Source organism: Choloepus didactylus, chromosome 8 (genome assembly GCF_015220235.1).
Source record: "Choloepus didactylus isolate mChoDid1 chromosome 8, mChoDid1.pri, whole genome shotgun sequence".
Taxonomy (NCBI): Eukaryota; Metazoa; Chordata; class Mammalia; order Pilosa; family Megalonychidae; genus Choloepus; species Choloepus didactylus.
The window spans coordinates 50,613,235-50,640,125 of record NC_051314.1 but is presented as its reverse complement, the minus strand read 5'-3'; positions in this window follow the sequence as shown (position 1 = coordinate 50,640,125).

The following is a 26,891-nucleotide window of genomic DNA, read 5'->3' as shown; positions in this document are numbered from 1 at the left end:
GTTTTTGTTTTATTTATGAGTTCTAATGTTTGTTTTATCAACTCCTTACTTTATTGTTTGCTTCTGTTTTTATTTTCTAACTTTTTGATTTGGATGTTTTATTCATTTATTTTCATTTTTGTGTAATAGTTGTTAATGCTATGAACACTTCCCTAGCTGTTTTCCATAGATGCTATGTCATGTTTTAATTTTAAACTGTTTCTGAAATCTCATTTTTATTTTGACCCAGGCATTGTTTAATAGAGTTTTTGAGTTTCCACATGGGCAGGTCTTTCTAAAAATTTTTTTCTAGCTTTATTGTGTGTGGTCAGAGAATGTTGATGGCATTATTTCATTTTTAAAAATTTGTTGAAAGTTTTTGTTACTTAATACATGGACAATTTTTATAAATAATCCATGCTCATTTGTAAAGAAGTGTATTTTCTCATATAAGGTTCATATTAAATATATATGTATCAGACCTAAGTTGTTTAGGTCTTCTATTCCTCTCTAATTTTTTATTGTCCTCTTCATCTACCTTGGTCTGAGAGAGGTGTGTTAAAATTTGTCATTGTTATTGTGTGTTTATTTCTACTTTAATCTTCTGAGGTTTACTTGATGAAAGTTGTTTCTTTATTATTTGTGCATAGATATTAATAACATTTTTATTGTGGAGTGTAGTCTTAAATAATAAAGACAATAAAATATCTTATATTGTCTTTCTAAATGATTTTAACTTGAATTCTTCCTTTTCTTTATCAGCGTTAGGACACCTGTTTTCCTTTTAGTTACATATGCCTGGCATAATCTTGTCCGTCTTTTAATTTTAACTTTTCTAAGTTTTATTTTAGTTGTATGTTTCTCTAATGTAGCATAGAATTAGATTTGTTTTTTTATCAATTTGAACAGATTAATAGGTTAATTAAAGCCACTTTTATATATTGATATGAGTGATACATAGTATGGTTTTTCCAATATATAGATCCAAGTCTTCTTTGAGTTTAGGAAATTTTATTGAACTGGCATTCAAAACGATCTCTTGTAGTTTTTTGATTTTCTTCTTTGGAGAAGAAAGTACATATATATGCATATTTTATATATATAGTTTTTAAATTAAATTTTTATCTCAAAATTTTCCATTACTTGCATTCTTTCTTTGTCATTCTTTAACCTTGATTTGATTTCCAGTATTTATTTTTTATTTCTGCATTTTTTCATTTTTCTAGCTTATTCTTGCGTTCTGTTAGCTTTCTTTCCAAATCTTGTAATTGTCTAGTTCATTTCTAAATGGCTTTAATTCTGACTTATGTTCTTGCAGTGCTTTGATTTTTTTCTTCAATGTTTTAGATTACTTTAAAATTTTAGGTTATTGCTTTTATCTTTTTTAAAGAATACAGATTTCTAGAATTCTTTAATAATCTGTTGAAATGTTTTTTGCTTTATTTTTATGTTTTTTTTTTGTACAATATATTTGAATAGGTTTGAAAGTGATCCTATTTATTCTCTATTTAAATGAAGTGACTTTTTGGACTGTTGGGAGGATGGTCCCATGAAGGAGCTGGGAAGTGGGCCAGACATGGCATCTTTCCCAGGTTAATGACCAGAGGGCCCTTTCCGCTGTCATAACCAAGAAACACTAAAAAAGCAGTTACTTTCTGTGCTTATTTTTGTGTTAGCTAAGTGAGTTTCTTTGTGTTGTACCAAGATGTATGGGTCTTGCCTCTTTTGTGTCTTTGGCAAATAGAACATTTCCCAGTTTCACAGGTTGTTTCTGATTTTCTCACCTAGGTTCCCATCCAATGAAGAGCTTTTTCTTTTAGGAAAAGTCTATGTTAGCAGTTTCAAGGTTCCATGGATTTTAGCACCTTTCTGAATTTTGATTTCTCTTCTCCACTTACACTACATATCTGCTAGTGCTGTGTGGCCTTTGGTGTGAGGCGTTTTGGCCAAACCATCTGTATTTTGGGTTCTGGAGGTATCCTTGTTATAAAGCTTTGTTTATGAAGCTTCATGTGGGTGCTCCCCCCTCCCCCAAAAAAAACAAATTACTTGATTTGTGTGATTTTGAAAGAGTTTTGTGTCAGATTATTTTTATTTTGTTGTTTAATTTTTGGTAGAATTCACTAGTGAAGCCATCTGGACCTGGGGCTTTCTATATGGGAAGATTAGTTGAAAATGAATTTAGTTTCTTCCACAAATATAGGGCTATTAAGATGAATTATTTCATGTTGTGTCAATTTTTAAAGATATATTTTAAAAGGATTTTTCCATTCCATCTAAGTTGTTTAATTTGTTGGCATAAAGTTGTTCACAATATTTCTTATCCTTTCAGTGTCTATAGGATCTGTTGTGAAAAGCCATCTTTAATTTCCAATACTTGTAATTTGTATTTTAATTATGTTCAGTCTAACTATGGACTTATCAATTTTGTTGATCTTTTAAAGGAGCCAAATTTTTGTTTTATTTTCTCTATCATTTATTTTCTGTTTCATTGATTTCTTCTTTTTATTACTTCCTTTACTTACTTTGAGTTTTCTTTGTTCTTATTTTTCTATTTGCCTATGGTGGAAACTTAGGTCATTGATTTTATCCCTTCTTTTTTAATATAAACATTTAAATCTATATTTTCCTTTAAACACAAATTTTGGTGTTGTATATTTTCTTGAGATTCAGTATGAGATCCCACAAATTTTGATGTGGTTTATTTTCATTGTCACTAGTTTTGAAATATTTTCTAATTTCTCTTGTAGTTTCTTCATTGAACCATGGTTTATTTAAAAGTTTATTTAATTTTCAAATATTTTCTTTCTTGACATCTTATTATTGATTTCTGAATCAATAGAAATTTGGTGTACTGTTCTATAAACATCATTAGATCAAGGAGGTGGATAGTGTTCAGGTCTTCTGTGTCTTTACTGATGTTGTCTTGTTTTATCAATTACTGAGAGAGAGTTGTTAAAATCTCCACATGTGGCTTTGTTTAAATTTCCACTTAATTTTGCCAACTTTTGCTTCATGATTTTTGAAGCTTTATTATTAGGTACCTATACATTTATGATTAATATGATTTCATGATGTATTAAGACTTTTATCATTATGAAATATCTCTATTTCTGGCAATGGTCTTTGTCTTGAAGTCTTTTTTTTTTTTAAACAGCTATAAATAAGTCCACTATAGTCTTCATAGGATTACTATTTGCATGGTATATCTTTTTTCATCAATTACTTTCACACTGCCTGTTTATTTATATTTAAAGTTGTCTCTTTTGACAGCATATAGCTTGATGTTGCTTTGTTAATCCAGTCAGACAACCCCTTCCTTTTGATTGGAGTGATGTTCATTTACATTTAATGTAATTACCAATACAGTTGAATTTAGGTTTATTATTTTAATATTTGTTTTCTGTTTGTCTCATATGCTATTTTGCTTTTCCATTTCCTCTTTCTTGCTTCTTTTGGTTTAAATGAATATTTGTAGAATTCCATTTTAATGTCTATTTGATTTTTAGCAATAACTTTTTGCATTCTTTTAGTGGTTATTCTGTGAATTGCAATATATATTCTTAAATTATCTCAGTTCGTTTATATTTAATATTGTACCACTTCATGTAAAATATTGTAATTTTCAATGGAATAGATTCATTTATGCTCTAGTTGTCTTATGTATTGTATATTACATCAGTCATCCTTTGTGCTTTAATTATTGCATTCATTATATTTACAAATGCTATAAATCCCCCAATATATTACAAATTTTGTTTTACACAGTCATATATATTTTTATCAGCTTTATTGAGGTATAATTTGCATATCATAAAATACACCCATTTTGAGTGTCTGATGTTTTAGTAAATTTATACATTTATGCAATCATTATCGAGAATTCTCCCATTCCCAGTGTCCCCCAAGTTTCTGTTGCTCCTGTTTGCAGTCAAATCCCATTCTCACCCTTAGCCCCAGGCAACTGTTGATTTGATTTTGGTCTCTACAGTTTTGTCTTTTTTAGAAAATTTTTTATATGGAATAATACAAAATATAGACTTTTGTATCTGGATTGTTTTACTTAACATAATGTCTTTGAGGTTCATCCATGTTGTTTTATGTACCAGTATTTTATTCTTTTGTATTATTGAGTAGTATTCCATAGTATGGATATGCCACATTTTGTTTATTCATTCACTAAATAATAATCTTTGGATTATTTCTAGCTTTTAGCTATTGTGAATAATGCTGCTTTCAATAGTCACCTGCAGCTTTTGTGTGAACATATCTTTACATTTCTCTTGGATAGGAGTGGAATTACTAAGTTATACGATTTTTTAACATTTTAAGAAACTGCTAACCCTTTTCTAAAGTAGATGTTCATTTTACATTGCCAGAGGTTTGTGTAGTTTTATCAGTGTTTAAAAAATAACTTTGGATTTTTTTGTTTCCTTCTACTATTTATTTGTTTTTAGTACATCATTAATATTTGCACTTGTCTTTACTATTTTCTTCATTCTACTTCTAAAAGTTTTGAAATAGAGTATTTTTGTAATTTTTTATTTCTAAGTATTTTCTAACTTCCACTATAGTTTTTTTTTGACCATGAATTGTTAAAATGTGTCTTTAAATTTTTAAATTTATAAAGTTTTTCTAGTTATACTTTTGTTTTTTTTTTTCTAATTTAGTTGTATTATGATCAGAGAATACAGTCTTATTGATAGTGGTCTTTTTAAGAGGATGATTTTAAGATACTACATCTGATCAGTTTTCGTTAATATTTCTTGAGTGCTTAAAAATGTGAATTATTCTATTGTTAAATATAATGTTCTAGTATTGTATGCTTTTGAGGAAGCTTGTCAATTTTGCTTTTAACATTTCCTCTGGATTGGCCAAATGCTTGGTGTGTGTGAAAAATCTCTCAGTGTGCTAGTAGGTTTAATGATTTCTTCTGCAGTTCTGACAATTTCTGCTTTATATATTTTGAAGCTATGCTGTTGAGTACATAGAAATTTAAAATTATTATATTTTATGGTGAATTAAATTTTTTGTCATTGTAGAATGGTCTTCTTGATCATCAGTAGTGCTTTTTTCTGAAAGTATGTATTTTGATTACATTAGCTTTCCTTTGGATAGTATTTCCGTGGTATTAGGTTTTTCATATGTCGATATTTAATATTTTTTTAACTTCAGTGTAATTGCAGTTGTTTGTAATTATTTCACCTTTTGTTGAATTTTAAAAGCCCTAGATTATTTTATTTCTTATGCAATTTTATTCACATATCAGCTACTTATTCAAAGTGTATTATCAGTGGTTCACAGTATCATAATATAGTTGTGCATTCATCACCACAATCGATTTTTGAACATTTTCTTTACTCCAAAAAGTGAAAATAGAAATAAAAAAAGAATACCCAAAACATTCCATATTCCTGATACACCCCCCCCCCATTATTTATTTATTTTTGTCTTTGTTTTCTTACTCATCTGTTCATATGCTGGATAAAGGGAGTTTCAGTTGCAAGGTTTTCACAAGCACACAGTCACACTTTAAGAGCTATACAGTTATACATTCATTTTAAGGATAAAGGCAACTGGATTACAGTTCAACAGTTTCAGGTATTTCCTTCTAGCTATTCCAATTCACTAAAACTAAAAAGGAATATCTCAGAATGACCTCTTGACCCTATTTGAAATCTCTCAGCCACTGAAACTCTATTTTGTTTTTTTCTCTTCCCTCTTTTGGTCAAGAAGGCTTTCTCAATGCACGATGCCAGGGCCAGGCTTATCCCTGGGAGTCATGTCCCATTTTGCCAGGGAGACTTACATCCCTGAGAGTCATGTCCCACATAGCATGGAGGGCAGTGAGTTTACCTGCTGCGTGGGCTTAGAGAGAGAGGCCACATCTGAGCAACAAAAGAAATTCTCCAGGGGTGGCTCTTAGGCAAAATTATAAGTAGGCTTAGCTTCTCCTTTGCAGGAAAATGTTTCATAAGGGCGAGCTCCAAGATCAAGGGCTTGGCCTATTAAATTGGTAGTCCCCAATATTTGCGAAATATCAGGAATCCCTCAGGTGAGGAAGTTTAATATATCATTTTCCCCCAGTCCCTCAAGGGGGTTTTGCAAATACTTTTATTCTCTGCCCAAATTACTCTGGGATGAATCTGGACATCACAATAACCTGTACAAACCAACAAGATTTCACTGCTTATTCAAGGTTCCATGTAGTTACAGTGTTCTAATAAAGTGACCATACAAATTAAATTAGATAGTGTGCTACAGAAGAATCAAATTTTGCACCAAATAAACATCTTTTCCTTTAGTCTCACATAGAAGCTGAAGTTTTAATACACAGTCAATATCATCCTTTACCCTTTAGTCTGACTTGCCTTAGTCCTATCCAGATCTACTTCATTCATGTCTTTAATTGAAATCCGAACTCTTTTTCAGCTTTTTTTAAACAGTTGCTGTATGCCGTAATGCTGACATTCATAGCTGCCGAACCCTGGCTCTGAGTCTCACGTGTCACACAGATACCCAAAATTCCAGGGACTGACCAGGTTACGCAAACAGTTCAGCATCTCAGAATTTGGAGCTAGCCATTAAAACTTGGGAATAAATGTGACTGCTATAAGAGCTTACAATCTAGGAAACTTTACAATAAGACTTCCCCTGATAACTTATGCTCTAAGATTCCATTCTCAGTGTTTACACATTATAGTTAGTCCATATTAGTGAGGAAAAGCCCTAGATTATACCCCTCTAAATGATGAAGGGGAGATGATTCTCAAGGTGGAGTAACTCTGGGCTATACCACTTCCATCCACATGATCCTCCCTTCTTCCCCGTCTCCTGCCAGGTGTTCCATTCCAGTAACTCTTCCCTGGGCACAGATCTTTTAAAAAATCTATCTCCTTCCACTGTAATTATAAACTCTGTGGGTCAAGGAAAAGAGTAGAGGGGTAGGAAAAAGGATGGAGCAAGAGGATGCTCAAGGGGCGATGTCCGGCCTGCCTATATTGAAGTTTTTCATTCCAACCCCAGCGGAATGCCCTTGATACCCTGATATTATTCTCCTCTGTCCTGTTGGTTCTAGGCTGCCCTTGTTTTACTTTGGCAAAGAGATTGCAATGAGATTTCTGGGCAGTGTTGTGGAAATAAATAGGCACTATTAAAATGCTCCTTGCCAGTTTTCTCCCTGACGCAGCATCTTAGTCTTCTTTTGCATTAGGTTCCTGTCATACCCCCAGCTCCCTTCTCCCAATTGCACCAGGTCTTTGACCTTTCTACCTAAAAGCTTCCCATACTTTTGGTGTGAGGATTTTGGATTCCTCAACTTCTATCTCATTTCTGTGGTATCCTCTGAGTTTGGTAGTCGGCAGTTTTGCTTATTTGCCATCTTACCTGGAACACCTAGCAGATTATTTGTAAAATAAAGAAGCTATTTACCATGTGAGTAATTACGTTCTAACTTATTTTTCTTAATTGTGATAGTTATCAGTGTTGTCCATCTTTTTTTTTTTTTCCTTTTACTGGGCATATGGTTGAATTGCATTTCTCTACCCTCTCACTTGAATTCATTGTAGCCATGTGAGTTACTTTGAACAATGAATGGTGAGCAGAAGTTTGTATGTCACTTTCAGTTAGAAGCCCCAAGATTCAGTGCGTGATTAGCCATTCTCTCTTTTACCCTCTCCTATGGTGACCAGCCTCGCTCTAGTTCAAGGGCAGACAAACTTGTTCTGTAAAGAGCCAGATGATAAATATTTTACAATTTGGGAGCCATATGGTCTCTGTTGCAACTATTCAACTCGGACATTATAGCACAAAAGTAGCCACAGGCAATACGTATATAAGTAAGCATGACTGTATTAGAGTAAAGCTTTATTTATGGACACTGAAATTTGAATCACATGCAATGTTGTAAGATATTATTCTTCCTTAATTTTTTTCCCCAACTATTTAAAGATGTAAAAACCATTCTTAACACCTGGGTCACACAAAGGCAGCAAACCAGATTTGGCCTGTGGGCCATAGTTTGCCAGCCCCTGCTCCAGAAACCTGGTTCCCAGAGGGAGGATAATGCAAAGACCCCAAATGACCCTGCCAAAGGATATCCGGTATGAGTGAAAATAAAACTTGTTATTTTAAGTCACTAAATTTGTTTTAAAAATTACAGCATAGTCTAGCCTGATCTGGTACACTAATTCTGCCAATTTTAATGGTAAGACAGCAATGAATAACTAGGAGAAAAAAGCTGATGGAAGGAGAGAGAGAAAAGGAAGCCGAGCAAGGACCAGGGGTTGGAACTGGAAGTTAAAGATCTCCTTAAAATTCTGACAGTCATTTATTTCTTTACATCTTAACTTTCATATCTCTAAATCCCGGTCACCTGTCTGTTTACACATTTAATTAATGTATTATCTACCCTTTTTGGGGGGCTGGAATGTTGATGATTTCAAATAAAAAAAATCATGGACGTATTTTAAACTAGATCTGAAAACTGCGTCAGAAAGTCAGTAAGGCCAAAATAAGGAGCTCTGTTAAGAGACATTCCATCAACAAAAATATCTTTTTTCTTCTCTACCATGGCAACTCCAAAATAGTAAAGAATATGTAATATGCAGTATCCTTATTTGAACCAGGATGCTGAGAATCATGCAGCCAACAAATGTCTACTTTGGTGGCAAGAAGGGGCAGATTCTGAAAAGAGATTGTACTGATTCTTTAGCATTTGTTGAGCTTTCCCAGTTGTTAGTGGCAGAGTTCCAGAGACACTCATTATATCCACTTTCCATTGGCTTAAAACTGTATATTCACCTGGTGTGTCTTTGTAAAGGTTGGAGCTCTGATTCTAGCACAGTGGATGTGCGCTAAATAATCTTTTTATTTGGACATGCCAGAGCAGGAAAGAGGAGATGTTTGTAGTGATAAAGATTGCACTTGTCAGAGCCTCTTGCCTTAGAAATGTTGGTGGGGAAACAGTCCTTATTTGACCATTTTTAGGATGAAGGAAATGAAAATAAGTTGTGTGCAGACTCTCTAACTCCCTCAGGGCAGTTGAGTGGGAGAGAGAGGCTCTTTGAAAAACCTACAGTTTATTCTTACAAAACAATGTAGCCTCTAAGAAGTTGAAAACATTTGGAGAAAGTACAGAAATGAAAAGCATTATTGCGTGAAGTTTAAAATCTCAAGGAGAAAAAAGGTGCCATGCAAGTTTCAGACTTTACTTTTTGCCTTGGAAATCCTCCGGGCTACAATAATAAGATCTATTTAAAATATGGCACTTAAATATTTAAATGTAGCAGGCCCTATGTGTTTAATTTCTTTGTTTAACTGGTGCATAGTTTCCCAACTATGTAGTGACTGGTGTAAAGTGTGAGGCTGTTCTATATTTATGTGGTTCAGCTTTCCAGAATATTTGGATACTTGCCTTAAATATGTACAGTATCATTCCTTTGCACTAGTGTTGACAATGACCAATATTAATATTGCAACCCCATAGTCCACTTTCCTGAAACCCTGGTTTACAAGGAGGAAAGTAAATTAAATTTATCAAATAGTCTGTAATAAAATGCAAGAGCTTCAGGGAAATAGAAAATAAAATTTCTACTCACTATGTAGAAATTCAGATGTCTAGTAAATTTTTATTAATTTATATTTTAAACAGTTATGCTTTTAAAACATGGATTTTTTTTTGCTCAAAGTCAATATATATTCTGATGGAGTGACAGTCATTCAATAGGATGAAACACAGAGCAAGGCAGGAAAAATTAAAAAAAAAAAAAAAATTTAGCTGCTTTCCTATCAAAAGCAATGAAAACAAGGTTTTTGATGAAAAAAGAAAAAGTGCAAAGTTACTTTCCAGTGAGTAGTTTTACACAGAAATGACTCTGTCTCCTAACAAAGGTTTGACTTCAGCAGCGTCCTGTGAAAATGTACATTGTTCTAAAGTGTAGAAAAGTGAATGTGGATGCCAAGGTTTTGGTCATGGCCTCTCTGGACACATGGAACCTCTCCCCAGGGAGGACTTTCAGTGGAGTGAGGTCAGTGACAAGCACTTGTCCTTGAAGAAGTCATAAATTCATGAGTAAGCCGAGGATATGAAAGGGTGCATTTTCTACCAATCAACCTTTTGTAATCTCTTGGAAGAGGGCATATGTTTCAGAAAAAGTAGTCCCCACTCCTGGGAATTGCAAGCCAGGGCAAAACCAAAAGAAAGGATATAGAAAAACAGGCTGAGAGACAAAAGAAAGCTAAGGAGGATTTATTTTATTAAGCACATAGTGGATTCCATAATGCATACTGTTCAAAAACAGACATGATTTTAAATGATACAAATGTTCCCAAGATATAAAGCATTTTTTAGTTTTAAGAGTTCTCGGAGAGCTGCATGAATGCCTTCACTTCCTATAATATGAAATAATTATTTATGTGTATTCTATAGAAACCAATTAGCCCAAAATGTTCTTTACAGCTTCTTGAAAGACTTTATCAACCCTAGAAAAATCTCTTCTATTTCTTAAATGACTATTTTTGCTGTTGACATTGCTGTTAGTATAATTTTAGAGAAGATAAGATGGGTTGGAAAGAGCAAAAATGATTTTGGTGTTTCTCCAAAGATGGGAGATCACTAATGGCTTGAGAATGAACTGATCATAGGGAAAATTAATTAACTTTTAGATAAGTTTTTTGTTGTTGTTGTTGTTTTACCTATCTACAAGTCCCAACATAGTCTTACGTACTGAAAATATTACAATAAGGAGATTCAAGAAATGAGATTTTTAAGATCATAAACTCTTTGAGTGTTGTGGCTTGGAGTTATGTCCCCCGGAAAAACATGTTCTTAATCTTAATCTATTCCTGTGGGTGTAAATCCATTGTTAATAAGAACTTTTGATGAGATTACTTCAGTTAAGGTGTGCCCCAACTCAATCAGGATGGGTCTTAATCTTAATAATGGAGGCCTTTTAGAGAAGGCCCAGGAGAAAGGAGCCACAGAGAAATCAAAGGAACCTGGAAGAGAAGGGAGAAGATGCCTCCATGTGCATTGCTGTGTGACAGAAAAGCCAAGGAACCCCAATGATTGCTGGCCAACCAGAAGATACCAACCCCAGGAGGAAGCAAACCTAGCCTCTGAAATCATGAGTTAATATATTCCTGCTATTAAGCCAACTCATTGTATTTAGCTGTTTTAGCAGATAGGAAACTAAAACACAGCTCTCTCAGCCTGCCTGCTTACACATTCCCTGCAGCCAACACTACTTCACTGTTCCAGCACTTTACTGAGCCCTGTCATCTCAGTCTTCCAGATTTGTTGACTCTAAACCTTCTCATTCTTCATTTGTCCCTCCCCACTACCCCAAACCCTGAATTTGGTCTGTGAGTAATGTCAGGGAACATGGATCTTCTAGTCTGAGTTCAAGTTCTTTTCTTCCCTTCTTTGAATCTCTTCTTCCCTCAGCCATTATTTTTCTTAGATCTGACCTTCAGTGAGAACCATAAACACTGCCTCTCACTGATAATATGATCTCCCAAAGATACTATTTATAGCAAATTTTATGTCCTGAGTTTTTTATTTAACTGCTTTTGAAGTTCTAGAGCTCAGATCCTAGAAACTCAAAAGCCAAAAATGTTGACACTTTTGTTCTTCTTTGTTCTAAGTTGCCTAAACTGCTGCTTAAATGGGAGAACATTATATGCATACAATATACATTTTTCAATAAATTTCCCTCCTTCTCTCTTTAATCTATATACGTATCTATTTTTTTTAAAAAATGCATGTACGTATCAGGATTTAAACAAGCATGAACTGAAAATGAGGTGTAGTCATGAGTGGCAATGAGAGGGGATGAGGACCACATTTAAAACATTTTTAAAGCTGCTCAACGACCTCTTGGTTCTGGTTTACATATAACCCCTGTGTCATGAATGGAGGTAACTCCGGGTGGCTAAATGTAGGGAATGGACAGAAGTGCTGGCTACAAAGTTGGTCTACAAATGTCAGGTGGGGCCTACTGGATCCAGACATGATGTATAGCAACAGCAGAAAGAGGTTCATTTGTAAAACTTCAGAACTTTATGATGACTACAAAATGGGTTGAGAATGATTGAAACCACACTGAAGAATAAGCTACATACAGTTTACATGAACTAGGAATGGCATGGTTGAGAGGGTATGCACACAGACCTAAAGTCCAGTAGCTTGAGATAGAAACCTGGCTTTATCACTTACTAATTTTTAACTTGGAGGAAATTCTTTAGCTTCCTTGAATATATATTTATCTGCAAAGTGGGAGTGTTCCCAGGTTTGCTAAATCTGCTGTTATGCAAAATACAAGAAATGGGTTGGCTTTCATAAAGGGAATTTATTAGGTTACAAATTTACAGTCCTAAGGCCATAAAGTGTCCAAACTAAGGCATCAACAAGAGGATACCTTCACTGAAGAAAGGCTGATGGCATCCGTAACACCTCTTTCAGCTGGTGCTCTGCTCAGGATCTGGTTTCAAATGGCTTTCTCCAAAATGCCTCTGGACTTCTGTCTCTCTTAGCTTCTCTCTCTCAGCTCCTGTGCATCTTTGCTTGTTTTCCCAGGGCATTTCTCTCTAAGCATCTGGGGGGTCCTCTCTTAGCTTCTCTGGGGCAAACTCTGGGCTTCATCACTTAACTTACCATCTCCAAATGTCTCACTGTCTGCATCTCCAAGCATCTGGGTCTGTGTCAGCATTAGCCCCTGAGCTCTCTTAAGGACTCCAGTAAGCTAATCAAGACTCACCCTGTATGTGTGGGGCCACACCTCCATGGAAATAATCTAATTAAAAGGTTTCACCCACAGTTTGGTGGGACATATCTTCATGGAAACAACCAAATCAAAAGATTCCACCCATAGTAGATCTGCCTCCACAAGATTGTATTAAAGAACATGGCTTTTTAAGGGATACATTACAGATTCAAACCAGCACATGGGGATTATAAAAATCGCCACGCAACAGGGTTATTCTCAGTATTCAAAGTATGAATGAATGAATCCACTTAAAGTACTTTAGTAGGTGCTCAGTAAAATTTAGCTACAATGACACTATATTATCATTATTATTATTATAATATGACACACTCTGTATTCACAGCATTAACTTCCAATACTTCTCACTAGAATGGGCAAACTCCTTAAGGTGGTGTAAATAAGTGAAATGAGTTGATCTTTTTCTGTATCCATTTCTAAACATTTTCCCTTGATTCTCTGTCATTCACTGTCTCTTCTCTGTGTTCTATGACAGTTCATCTTCTGATCCCTGTATGTGTCTGAATGGTTACTTACCATTGTCAGGGACAACCCTATCTCCTTCCTACTTACAGAGGATTTCTATCACTCATTCTATCATCACCTGCTCAGATTTCATCCTTTTGATTGTAGGTCAGCATCAATTACTTATCTGTCACTCTCTTCCTACTGCACAGATGCTGAAACTTATGGAGATCTGAGCTCATTCATTCAACAGTATTTATTGAGCTCCTCTTTGTGCCATGTGCTGCGTCACAGGATTACTGTTCTCTTAGAGCCTTCAGAGTTTAACAGGCTCCATAAAATGCTTGCTACTGTTGATCCTTTCCTTGGAAATTGCTTCTCTCAGGTGCTTTTCTGCTCGTTCACCCTCCTTGTTCTGCATGTTTTCTGATATGTTGAGGAGACAGGGAAGATTTTCTACTCTGTCTTGGCATTGAAGTGGGAATGAAGAAATGTCCATTTTCTCCCATACTGCACAGCGATCACTCATTCTATAATTCCTGTTGTTGCATTGCAACATTGCCTCCTGGGTTTTATGAGTACTGAAGGCTTCTCACTTTAGTCATTTCTTGCCTATTTTTGTAGGACACTGGGCTTCTCTAAGTCTGTATATAGTATTAAAAATGAAATACATAGACATATACGGACTTAGTGTAGTAGAAATGGATTTGATTTGGGAGCCAGAGAATTGTGTTTATGTTCCTAAATCTTCAGTTTACTAGCTGTATGTCCTTGGGTAGCATTATTCTATGTAGATTCAGACTCCTATTTCATCATCTATAAAAAGGGCCTTCAATGGTTACTGTAAGAAGCAGAGTTGATGAACAAAAAGCCCTGATGCAGTTCTTCACATTTGGCACTAAAAAATGACAGCTTATGTTGTATTTGTGCCATTAACCCTATCATCTGTGTTCTGATGCTATATACCTATATCAGCATTTATTGACTCTCTGTCAGACAATTTCTGGGCATGATTGGGAGATAAAAAGAAAATATCCTGATGACATAATACTTTGGGTCAGAGAAAACTGGGGAAAAATACAGGAACCAGATAAGAGAGTAAGGGAGAATTATATTACAGTCAGGAAATGTGTTTTGCGCTAAGACTTGAAAGCTCAATTAAGCTAGTTTAAATTGAGACAAGTTTATTATAAGGGTTCTAGGATATCTTAAAAGATTTAGGGTCAGAAAATCCATCTGTGCTTCCTGAAGAAATGGAAAGTTGTCAGTAATCAAGTAAGGGGTGCTCTCTCTTCTGTCCTTTGTCTTGTTTTTGCTTCCTCTTGCAAATGTTCTCACGTCTCCTGTCTCATGTTTCAGAACATCTACTATTTTGCCTTCTTCTCTCTGAAATCTGATTCTCTGTTTCCTAATCAGCAGTTTTATACCTAAATGACTACCCAAATTCCTGAGACTACAATATCTTTACAGCTCTAGCTCACTCCCAGTAAGGCTTAGTCTGAGTTCTTGACAGGGAGGATCTGATTGGATCAGCCCAAAGGTCAGATGTCCACCTCTGATCCAAGCAGCTGTTAGCCAAGGAGGAATAAGGTCATGTGACATAAACAGCTGGGACTATGGATAGAAGAGGGCATAAGCTAGGCAAGCACCCTAAACCATGTAGATGACAAGTCGTAAATAGAATACCCCAGGATGGTTTAATTCAGTGTCATTGCTGAGGGAACTGTTTTGGAAAACAGCTTATGGCAAAAGCAAAGATTCCAAATGAAAGAGGAAGAAGAGAGAGAGAGAGAGGACAAATTCCCATTATAGAAACCAGGTCTAAACAGGAAGGAAACTAATCTTCCATATACCCAAAATGGGACTAAGAACAATATATAGGTTATCCTGTGATTGGAATGTGGAAATTGTTTGGACTATCCAGAAACCAGCAGAGGACAGGACCTAGAGTAAAGCTTTTTGAGGGGCAACAGATTCTTCATAGAAATTATTTACTAAAACTAGCTTGCACATGTACCTAGAGTGGGCTTTCTCCACATCTAGCCTTTTATGTGAATCACAAATGAGAATAAATAGCAAAAACAAAAGAAAGCTAATAAAATAAATGAGAAAGAGAGATTGATTGATCATTCGTTGCTTTAAACTTATGCCAACTAAGTATTGGAAAACTGCTTTAGATACATTATCTTTAAAACATTTGTGCCAGTTTGTATATATTTTGTTCCCCCAAAAAAAGCCATATTCTTTGATGCAATCTTGTGGGGGCAAATGTATTTGTGTTGATTAGCTTGGAATTCTTTGAGTGTTTCCATGGAGATGTGAATCAACTCTGAGTGAAACATTTGATTGGATAATTTCCATGGAGGAGTTACCCTACCTATTCAGTGTGGGTGTTAATTGGATCACTGGAGTACTTTAAAAAGAGCCACACAGGCCCAGAGTAGAGCAACTGAGAGTGACATTTGGAAGAAGAACTGCAGCTAAGAGAGGACAAAATGCCCCAAGAGCAACATTTTGGAGAACCCCATTTTGGAACGCAACCTAGAAGCAAGCTGACACCCGCCACTTGCCTTCCGAGCTAACAGAAGTTTTCTGGATGCCAATGGCCATCCTTCAATGAAGGTACCCTGTTGTTGAGGCCTTACTTGGATACCTTATGGCCTTAAGACTGTAACTTTGTAACCAAATAAACCCCCTTTATAAAAGTCAATCTATTTCTGGTGTTTTGCAAAAAGGCCGCATTAGCAAACTGGAACAACATTTATGTCCAGAAATTTCCATCCAATATGATGTTAGCTGTGTCCTTGGATTGTGTGTGTATGTCTGCTGGAAATGGGAGTGGGAAAAAGGGGAACTCGGAGAGAACTGCCAGCAGGGAAAAGTTTGGGTCCAGGAATGCTGGGAAAATTAAGAAAGAATGCATATAAGTTCTAACAGTGGATGAGTTGGATGTCAAAAAATTCAAGTCAAATTTAAAAACATAAGCTGTCACAAGAAAGCATTAGTTGTGATTAATCCTGGGGAGTAGAACTGAAGGAACTTGAGGAGTGGGCAGGAAGAGGTATATTACTTTCCATTTTCTGTTCCTTTGTAATTTCTGACTTGAAAAAATAATTAAAATGTATGTTAACTTTGTAAGAAATAAAAAAAATTATGTTAAAAATGCAAAAAAAAATATACGTGTTAATAGTGACACCTAATATTTCCAATTTGGTTGGGTTATTAGGTTTTTGTATAAGTGAATTTGATTTTATAAGTGAAATTTATCCCTCTTCATTAGCAATTTTAAGTGAAAATCTCTCTAAGGTACACATGGCTCCCTTGCCTTCTTAAAAAAGAGAGTATTTTGATGATTCAGGAATATGATGTGTAGAAACTCAGAGAAAAGGGTACAAAATTTCAGTACCTTGAGTTTTATGTGACTCTTTAACTAACATAGAAATATAGCCTAATGTGCTACTGGAATATAGTTATTCTTTGGAGAGTACAGTATGTGATAATGGTTCCAGGGTTCTGGAATAAGGATTGTGGAAAACAACGAAAAAAAAAAAAGTCTGTTAAGTAATAGTGACCTCATCAAGGCCAACTGCTCTTAAGTATTTTAATATTAAATGGAGAAGAAGATGATACTGTTTCATTGTTCTAATAATCATGGCACTGTTTTTAATAATGGCTAGAAACCAAATCAAACCCAATATGTTGCTTAGCAACTATGAGAAACAAACATTTTACTTTGTTTCTTAAGCTAACTGACATTAAAACACCACCAAAGTCCTAAAAATACCTGCCTTAGAGTTCAATTTCCAGTTAATCTTCTTAGCTCTCAAACATACTCTTTTCCATTAGAACATGTGACATTAAAATTCCTAAGATGCACTTTAGTAATTATATCAGTAATCATCAACTTTAAAAATTTTTTAATCTATCTGATATTTAAGTGCCTTTTAGTGTAGCACTGAAATGACAAATCAAATACCTATGAACATAGATGACTCAGGACAACTTTTCTTTTGGTTTAGAATGCAATTGTAAGGGAGATGTATAGCTGAAAAGTTTTGGTGCTGCAGATGTGTGCTGAAAGAAAGAAGTAGTTTGAGGCTGTCTCCGACAAGTGAATTCTCACTTAATGGGCCCTCACCTTGCAGACACATGACTTGTGCAGGGAGAGGAGAGAGTCCGTATAGCTCTGTCGTTCATTCTGTGTCACCAGAGCAGGATTATGAGGCGTTATGTCTTCTAGATCCAGGCCTTGCCTAAGTAAGAAGCCCAGAAATCACCTAAACAAAGAGAGGGTTATGTGACTCTCTGAAAGGGAGCTTAGCTTATAGCTAGCTATGAGAAATATCATCAACTCTCTTTTCTGAAAATATATTTTTAAAAATATTGACTAATCTAACAGGAACAAATTGTCTTTAGTCTCATTTGCCTCAAGGCAAATGAGGTGAAGTTGTAGTGTAGACAGAAAAATAAATGCTGTTTATTTAAATTCAGAGGAACAATAATGTTAGCAAATATTTATTGAGCATTTATTATGTATTAAGTGCTAGGTAAATGCCTTACATTCATCCTGTTACCACACCATGAAATTAGGTAGCCATAATTGCCCATTTCAAATATGAGGAAACTAATGGACAGAAAGTTTAAGTATCTTGCCTAAGGTCAAATACAGAACGTGGCAGAACCAGTTTCAAATCTGACTTTTATCCTGGTTGCAAACTTCTTGTTCTTGACTATGAGAGTACATTTTGGTGCTTATTTATTATTCAGTATTAGCTAATTGGTCTATATTAATAGTTTTTCATTCTCTCTTGAAGTCTTATTAAGCTTGCCAGATAATCAAGAGAATAACAAATTCACTGGAAACTAGACCATTTTCTTTTTACTGAATTTGATAGCTTAAAAAAGCTATAATCAATAAATCTTATAATAAAACAAATATAGTGTCATCTTATACATGTGGGCTTTGTATCAACTCATCTTAGTTTCCTGTGTTATGTAAATTTATGGAATTTTATTCCCCTAGAGCTTAGCCCAAAGCCTTAAGTATAAGTATTCAATGAACTATTGTTGACAGAGTGAATCTAGTTTATATGTAGATTTTAATTGAAATTTATTTTTATGATTAGGTCTTTAGATATGTGTTGACTTTATCAAGGTTTAGATGTGGTAGCCACACAGAAATTCTATGAACCACTGTAACAGCTAATGCTTCTGTAGTCCTTGGTAGGTGTTGGATGCTATTTTAAGTGCTTTACACATATTCATTTAATCCTCACAATAGCTCTATGAGATAGGTACCAACATCCCTATTTCACAGATGAGGAACCTGTGGAAGAAGAGGTTAAGAAATTTGCCAAGGTCACATAGTTAGCAGAGGCGGAATTAGAACCAGGCTGTCTGGCTCCAGAGGCTTAAGATCTATAGCTTACAGCCTCAACTGAGTCAAGGGGGAAATAACTGTGTAATAGGTTGACCAGGAAGCATCAAGTTGCCTTTCCCCTTACCCTCCATCCAACCAACCTCACATCCTGCTCCCTGCTTCACCCTACTGTCATCACTCACCTCCAAGGAGAACTATAACTGGGATGACCAAATAACTTGTTACACAGAGACACTTTTGAGAGTAAAAGCTGATTCTAATGGGATGGAATGCTATGACAATAAGCATAAACCTAATCTGCCTTGGAAACCGGAATTTTGAGTCACCATACTGTGGATACGTGGTTTGGCTTTTGTTTTTTTTTTTCCCTGTCTGGAATTGTATGAAATAAGCTCTGGGAAATGGAAGTACCAAGTTTTATTTTACTGGTGCCTATTGAAGGATATTAAATTGTTTCCAATAGCTTGCAATTAGGAAAAAAAAGCTGCAGTGTATAACCTTACACCTTTGTATCCCACACTTATCTGTGAGTAAATCCATAGGATAATCCTTTCTAAGTTAAAGTTTGCATGTTTTTGTAGCTTTAATAGACGTTGCAAAATTACACTCAAAAGAGGTTGTACCAATACCCATGCCTGTCAACAATGCATGAGAGTGTCTGTCCCCACTATACCCATCCCAAAGACTGTGCAATAAAACTTTTGGATCTTTGCCTCTCTCATAGGTGAAACATGATATTTCAATGTGGAGTTTGCCTTTCTCTCATTTTTACTTTTTCTATGAATTGACTATGTGTACTCCTTCCCTATTATTATCATTTTTTTTTATCCTATTGGGTGGATGGTTTTGCTGTTTGATTTGTTTGAGCTCTTTTTATGTATTTCAGGGAACTTAGTCTTTTGTAGTACTTGTTGAAAATATATTTTTCCAGTTTGTCACTTGTCTTTCATTTTACTTAAGGTAGTTTTTGCTATGCAAAAATTTTTACTTTGTATTTACCTTTTTTCTCTTTTGGGTTTTGAGTCATATTTAGGAAATCTCCCACATACTAAGATCATATTTTGAAAAACCACATGTGGTTTCTTCTACAACTTTTATATTTTACTTTTATTTACATTTTTATAATTAATCCAACTGAAATTTATTTTGTGTAAAGTTACTACAGATAGAATAAAGATTTTTCCCAGATAGCTACCCAGTTTATCAATATCATTTATTAATCCATCATTTCTCACAATTTGTAATGCTACTTTCCTTATTTCCTAAATTCTTAATTCTAATTCTGGGATTTCTATATTGCTCCATTGATCTTGTCTAGTCATGTGCATGTACAGATAGCTTTAATTACCATAGCATTACAATATTTTAAAAATATCTAATAAGACTAGTCCTTTCACTTTATAACTCTTTCAGAATTGCCCTAGTTATTCTTGCATGCTTATTTTACATATGAACTTTGGAATCATCTTGCCAAGTTGAAAAAAAAAACCATAGTTACTATAATAAGATAACATTAATTTTATAAATTATAGTAGAGAATTGGTATTCTTATTGTATTATGCATTCCTATCGAAAAACATGGTATATCTTTCCACAGTCCAAGTCTTCATTAGTGCCTTTCTTTGGTGTATTAAAAATTTCTTCATATAGCTCTGGCATATTTTATGTTATGCTAATTCTTTGGAATTTTATCTTTTGTTGTTGCTATTGTAAATGGGATTTTATTTCATTACATTTTTTAGCATGCTGTTGGATGGATATGTGAAAATTTCCTCTTAAAGAGTGTGGCTTACACATACACACACACACACACACACACACACACACACACACAGCCCAAATCCAAAACCATACATAAAACAAATAAGCTCTCTCCCTCCAAAGAAGCTAAAATATGTTATTGAAGTTATTGGTATATGTATTTGTACACAGCACACTCACAGCATGCCAGTCTATGGACTTGAATACCCAGATAACCTCATAAATAATATATATCAGGATCTAACATGAAAATCTTTATATACATAGTACTATTTGCATAATTCTTTAAGCCATCATAGGGCTTTCCTTCCATTTACATTGTGGATTGTCTCCAATTTATTAGGAAGGAAACTTTTTTTCATCTAGCTGGTAAAGTCAAGCAAATGCCAATAAGAATTTATTTCCATCCCTTTTGTTTCTATCTCTTCTTCTTGAGGAACATTAAATTATGCCAGTGACATCAGTAGGTACATTCTAAATTCTTTCAGAAAAGGAGAGGAAAGGAGAGGAGAGAAGAGGAGAGGAGAGGAGAGGAATGAAAAGTAAAACACCAACAAAAAAAGAACTATGTAAAATCTTTGGCCTCTTTAGATCAAGAGGATAATTCAGGGAATAGTTTCTCTCTGTGATATAATCTTGGATTTAGATCACGTTTACTCAATTTATCCTATAAGTAAGAAAGGGGAAGCATCTTCCCTTTTAGTAACAAATGTGTTTTACCTCACATGCTTCTGTAGTCATTACAGTGAAATAAAAACAGAGTTTTTTGTTTAGACCACATGACTCCCGCTTACCCACAATTATTCTGCTTACTGACACTGTTTTGCCATTCTCTTCAGTTATCCCTGCTGGGCCCACATGGCTGAGTTATGATTTTTTTTTACGCCTTTCTTGGTGACTGTGCTGATGTTGCTACCAGAAGCAGAGGTGTTGACACATAGGTGACGTGAGCAAGGCTGTCAGCTGGCAGGAGTCTATTGCTTTTTTATTTTTCCTAGCTGAAGCTGGCTTTGCTTGATTTCTGCTCCAAATGAGGTTTTTAAATATGTGAGGAAAATCTCTTCAGCAAGAGAAAACAAACAAAATCATATGAAGAGTTTCCCGTGCTATCCAAAAACTTTGTTATGATTTTGTTTCTGAAGATAATTTTAGAAAACCATGTCGTGAGAACACAAATTTGTTCCTGGTTCTTGACAGTCCAAAGTGTTCAAGATGAGGCCCTTTCTAAACAATTAGCTTAGTGTGAGGATGACTTTGAATGTTTGGAAATCCCATGCTGGATGTGTGGAGGGGACGTGTCACTATGTTGGGAGGTGACCACTTCTGTTTGAACTGACTTCACACCAATGCCTTGCAAAGGGAACATTAACTGGGATGGTAAGGGATGCAGTTAGGGTGTGCTTTTCTAGCTAAATAGTGCCGAGGACAGCCTTGGAAAGTTGGACAGACAGACAGAGCTGGGCGGAAACCCTGGCTTTACAACTTAAAAGGGTCATGACCTTGGGTACATCCTTTACTATGTCTAGGTCTTAGTGTCAACATCTTAACTGTATTTGTGTGTGTATATAAATGAAAATTTTGTAGAATTAGCTAAGATAGATAAAACATCTAACCAAATGCTTAAAAATAGTAGATATTACCTTAAGTTTTAAAAAAATGGCTGTTGTAAGACTGTAACAGAAATATGAAAAAAACTGTAATATGTTAAATACCATCACAGAATCAGAGCTCAATGGAAATTTAAATCAACTGTGTAATGACACGGAGCTCTTAATTCTATAAAGACAAAATGGTGTAGGAACCATCTCCTTTAGAGCAAAAGCTTTGAGCCAGCTGTGAATCAAAGGAGAAGAAGTCAACAATGACAGTCTTCCTAAAACTACTGCTGCCATAAAACGAAGAAATGTTCACATTTATAGGGTGGCAAGGATGGTTTGCTGGGCATTATTTCAATATAAATTTACTAAATGTATGAAAAATATCCAGAAAAAGTATAAGCTACATCCCCCTTCCCCAAGGCGATGGTCTTATAAAGAACTGAAGATATCCATACATAAAGCAATAAAATCCAGACTTATACTGAATTGAAATGAAGTAAGTTGCAAAATGTGTTTTGAATGTAAAGGGCTTCAGGTTAAATAGAAAGAAACCCTGTTCAGACATTGTTGTGAGGATTTATTGTTCCTGTTTGCTTGGGACGACTGTTACCCTTCCCTGCTTACTTATATTGCAGAATAGCTCTTCTCCAACTTCAATTACATGGTTTTAGAAGAGTCTATTAGTCATTGTTTCCTGACTTTCTGTTTATCACACTCCCTGAAGCCTGCATCCATCCACTGATGGACAAGTGACCTAGGTGTTACTAACATATTACCCTACTGCTAAGCAGAATTGGTGATAAAGTGAGAGAATGACTCAAGCCAGGCTAAACCCAGTCCTTTCCTGAGTATTTTCAAACTGGAATTAGGGGATTTTTTTTTTTCTCTTTTTGTGGTAAAGCTAGTAAGATGTAAGCATGGAGAGGATAATAGATGCAGTTTCAGCCTCATGGAGAAAATCTGTTCGTAAGAATGATGTCAATGGTCAGAGAGAAGCAGAGACAGAGAGAGAGTGATGTCCTGATTCTAGTTGTTGCTGACTTTGAGTTTGGGATTGGGTTCCCCTCACTCTCAGTCAAAGAGTCCTAAATTAAGTGATGCCATCCTGTAAGGCATTACTTACCTCATTTGCCTAATTTGGTCACCTCTTATAATTTGGTCTATGAGAGGGAAATGCAGAGGACCTGAACATAGAAGGTAAAGCAAAAGAGAAAAGTGATTCAATGAATTTAGCACATTGATTCTGAGTTGTTTGTGGAAAGTTTAGGTACATATGTCTATTAGGCATTAGAAAATATGAGACTGAATATAGAAAATATTGATACAATGATCTATATCAGGGAGGCATCCATACATAGATGATAGATTAAAGTCATAGGAGTGTGCATAGCATAATGGTTTCAGGCATGTTTTGTTTCAAATTATAGTTCTGCCACTTTCAGAACTAGTTTGTGTCTTGGCTTCTTCATCTGGAAAATGGGTTTCCTGTTTTGTTAATGCTGCTGTTATGCAAAATACCAGAAATGGATTGGCTTTTGTAAAGGGGGTTTATTTGGTTATAAAGTTATAGTCCTAAGGCCATAAAAGTGTCCAAATAATGCATCAACAAGAGGGTACCTTTGCTGAAGGACACTGATGGCATCCAGAAAACCTCTGTCATCTGGGAAGGCACAGGCATGGGGCTGGCGTCTGCTCCAGGGCTCTGGTTTCAAAATGGCTTTCTCCCAGGATGTTTCTCTCTAGGTATCTGGGGGTGTTCTCTTAGTTTCTCCCAGGCAAACTCTGGACTAGCAAAAGTCTATTTTCAATGGCTGTCTGCAAACTGTCTCTCTTGGCTGCAGTACTGAGCTCCTTCTGTCTGAGCTCTTATAAGGATCCAGTAAACTAATCAAGATCCAAGCTGAATGGGTGGTGCCACACTGCCATGGAAATAATCTACTCAAAGGTATTAACCACAGTTGGGTGGGTCTATCTATGGAAACAACCTAATCCAAAGATCCCAACCCAATCAACACTATATATCTGCCCCCACAAGATTGCATCAAAGAACATGGCATTTTGGGGGACATAATACATCCAAACAGGCACAATGGGTGTAATAATAATGTCTACCTCACTTGGTTGTTATGAGTATTACATGAGTTAATATTTGTAAAATGCTTGGAACAGTACTTGGCACATGGTATCCTTATATGTCTTTTTGCTACATAAATGAAATAGAAAAATGGGATATATGTGATTGATCTGGGAGAATATTGGGGGAGAAAAAAGAGGGCTGGGGTTGGGGCCAAACGATATTCAAGGAAAAAAAAAACAGAAGAAAAGGAGCCAGTGAAGGAGACAGACTGGTCAGGGAGGCAGGACAAGATGTTTGAGGGAGAGTTGGAGACTTTGACCTCCCATATTTTGTCATCCTGAGATCAGAATTCAATGTTAAAATGTTCTTAATCTACGGTTTAACCCTTAGAGCTATTAGCTCTTTGTTTTCGCTTCCTAGGCTGCTTAAAACGATACCATGAAATGGTTTGGCTTAAGCAATGGGAATTTATTCTCTTACATTTAGAGTCTAGGAACATGTCCAAATCAAGGCATCATCAAGGCGATGCTTTTTTCCAAGACTGGTGGCCTGCGATTCTTGGCCTCTCTGTCTCATGGCAAGGCACAGGGCATCATCTGCTTGCTTCTCCCTTCTCTTCCAGGCTTCATGCAGTTCAGCTTCTTGCTGAAATCCATGGCTTTCTCTCTCTCTCTCTCTCTCTCTCTCTCTCTCTCTCTCTCTCTCTCGGTATTCTGTTTATAAAGGACTCCAGTAAAAGGATGAAGACCCATCCTGAATGAGGTGGGTCACACCTTAACTAAAGTAGTCTCCTCGAAAAGTCCTGCTTAAAATGGGGCCACACCCACAAGAATGGATTAATTTTAAGGACGTGTCTTTGTGGGGTAAATACAGCTTCAAACCATCACACTGTTATTACAATGGTTTCATTACAATTTTTTGAAACTGTCTTTGAGGTCTCACTTTTCTGATTGACTGCACTCTGCTTATGATCACAGTCATATTATTATCCTTTTCCTTAATGCCAAAATTAGTCATTAGATAGAAGATCTGGTCATTAAGCAGGACAGATGACTCAAGGTTTCATCATTTGAACTCATATTGAAACTACGAGGCCAAAACAGGCTTTATCTGTCAAGCAGCTTTGCAATAATGTTTTTGCTTCTCAGCTTTACTGTACAGGGAAAATATAGATTTTTAAATACTGGTTTCCCTTCCATTGGGGCCTGTGGCTATACAATACTCTTGGTAGAAAATGATCCAGTTCTCATAAAACTTTCCACTTGAGGATATGATTACAACCTGGGCTCCTTAGACCAATGGAGTCCATTGAATTCGTCTCAGATTAGATTTCCCAAATTATTATATTAATGTTGCCACTTCCCTGCTCAAAATTTTCTATGGAGTGCATATTCAAGTCTCTTTAATCTGGCCAAATTCCTCTTTCTGAACTCCCTTTGCAAGAGCCTTGTATTATAGTCACACTAGTCTATATTATTCTTATCTCAAGCATGCTATATAACTTCATCTCTTGCTCACATCATTCCCTTAGAATAGAATGCACTTTTCACCTCTGTCTATGCACATCCTATCCATCTATTCCATTCCAATTTATGTATCTATTCCACAATGGAATCTTTGAAAACACCCCCTCTTCTGAATTTAGAGAACTTCATTTTATATATAATAAAATATACTCCTTTCCTAGCTGGGGATAAAGACAGTAGCTAGAAATTTGAATGAAGTTAGAAACTTTGATAAAGTTGAATACTCTAAGTGCCAACTTGAGACTTTATTTTGTGACTTAGATGGGCCATGGGAGTTTTTATTATCTACAGATAATAAATAGTTAGATTTTGTTTGGTATTTGCCATTACCGTGCATAGAATTACATTCTTAAACAGTATACAGCATTATATTGCATATTTATATAGATGGTGTTTACTGTATATGCTATTTGGCAAAGTATTTTTCCACTGATAAAGCTTTTAAGGTTTATTCATGTTCTTAAATGTAGCTCTTTTTAATTTATTTAAAATATTGTATATTACATTCTATAAAATTCCCATAATTTATTCATTTATTCTTTTCTGAATGCACTGTTAAGTTGTTTCCAATTATTTTGCTACTAGAAACATTACAAAAACCCTGTACATGTCACCTTGTGAACATATTTGAGTATTTCTCTAGAATGCCTATAGACGTGAAATTAGTGAGTTAAAAGGAATGAGCATCTTTAAGGTTACCAGATATTGCCAAATGCTTTCTAAAGTAGTTATAATAATTTATATTCTTACTAGTAGTATTTGAAAATTACTTTTATTCACATTCTTATCAACACTTAAGATCTCTTGTTTTTCATTATCTCATTATGTGGAAAGGGACCTCAGTGTGGTTTTAATGTCTCTTCACGTCACTTGATTACTTATTAGATTGCATGTATTTTCACCTGGTTTATGACTATTTGGTTTGCTGTTCTGTGAATTATCTCATATCTTTTTCTAATTCTTTATTGAATTATTAGTAATTTATTATTATTTATAGGTATATTTGAAATAATTGTTGATACTATTATTTTGTCACTGAAGTACATTGCTTATATATTAGGATGTTAAAAATTAATTTTGATTAGAGCCCTACAGTGATAGATATCAAATATCAAAATGGATGGTGAGATTGACACCATAAAATTCACCAAAGGAAGTATCACCTACGATTTCATGATTCTTAAATGATTCATTTACTTAAAGTTACAAAAATTCAGGTTTCTGATGATTGAAAAAAAGTTATTTGCATCTGTGAGACGTAATCTATGCTCCATGTTTTAAAGGAGGGAAGTTGAGTGATGCGTTCCCTCATATCTCAAATCAAGAGAAAGGAACCTCAAC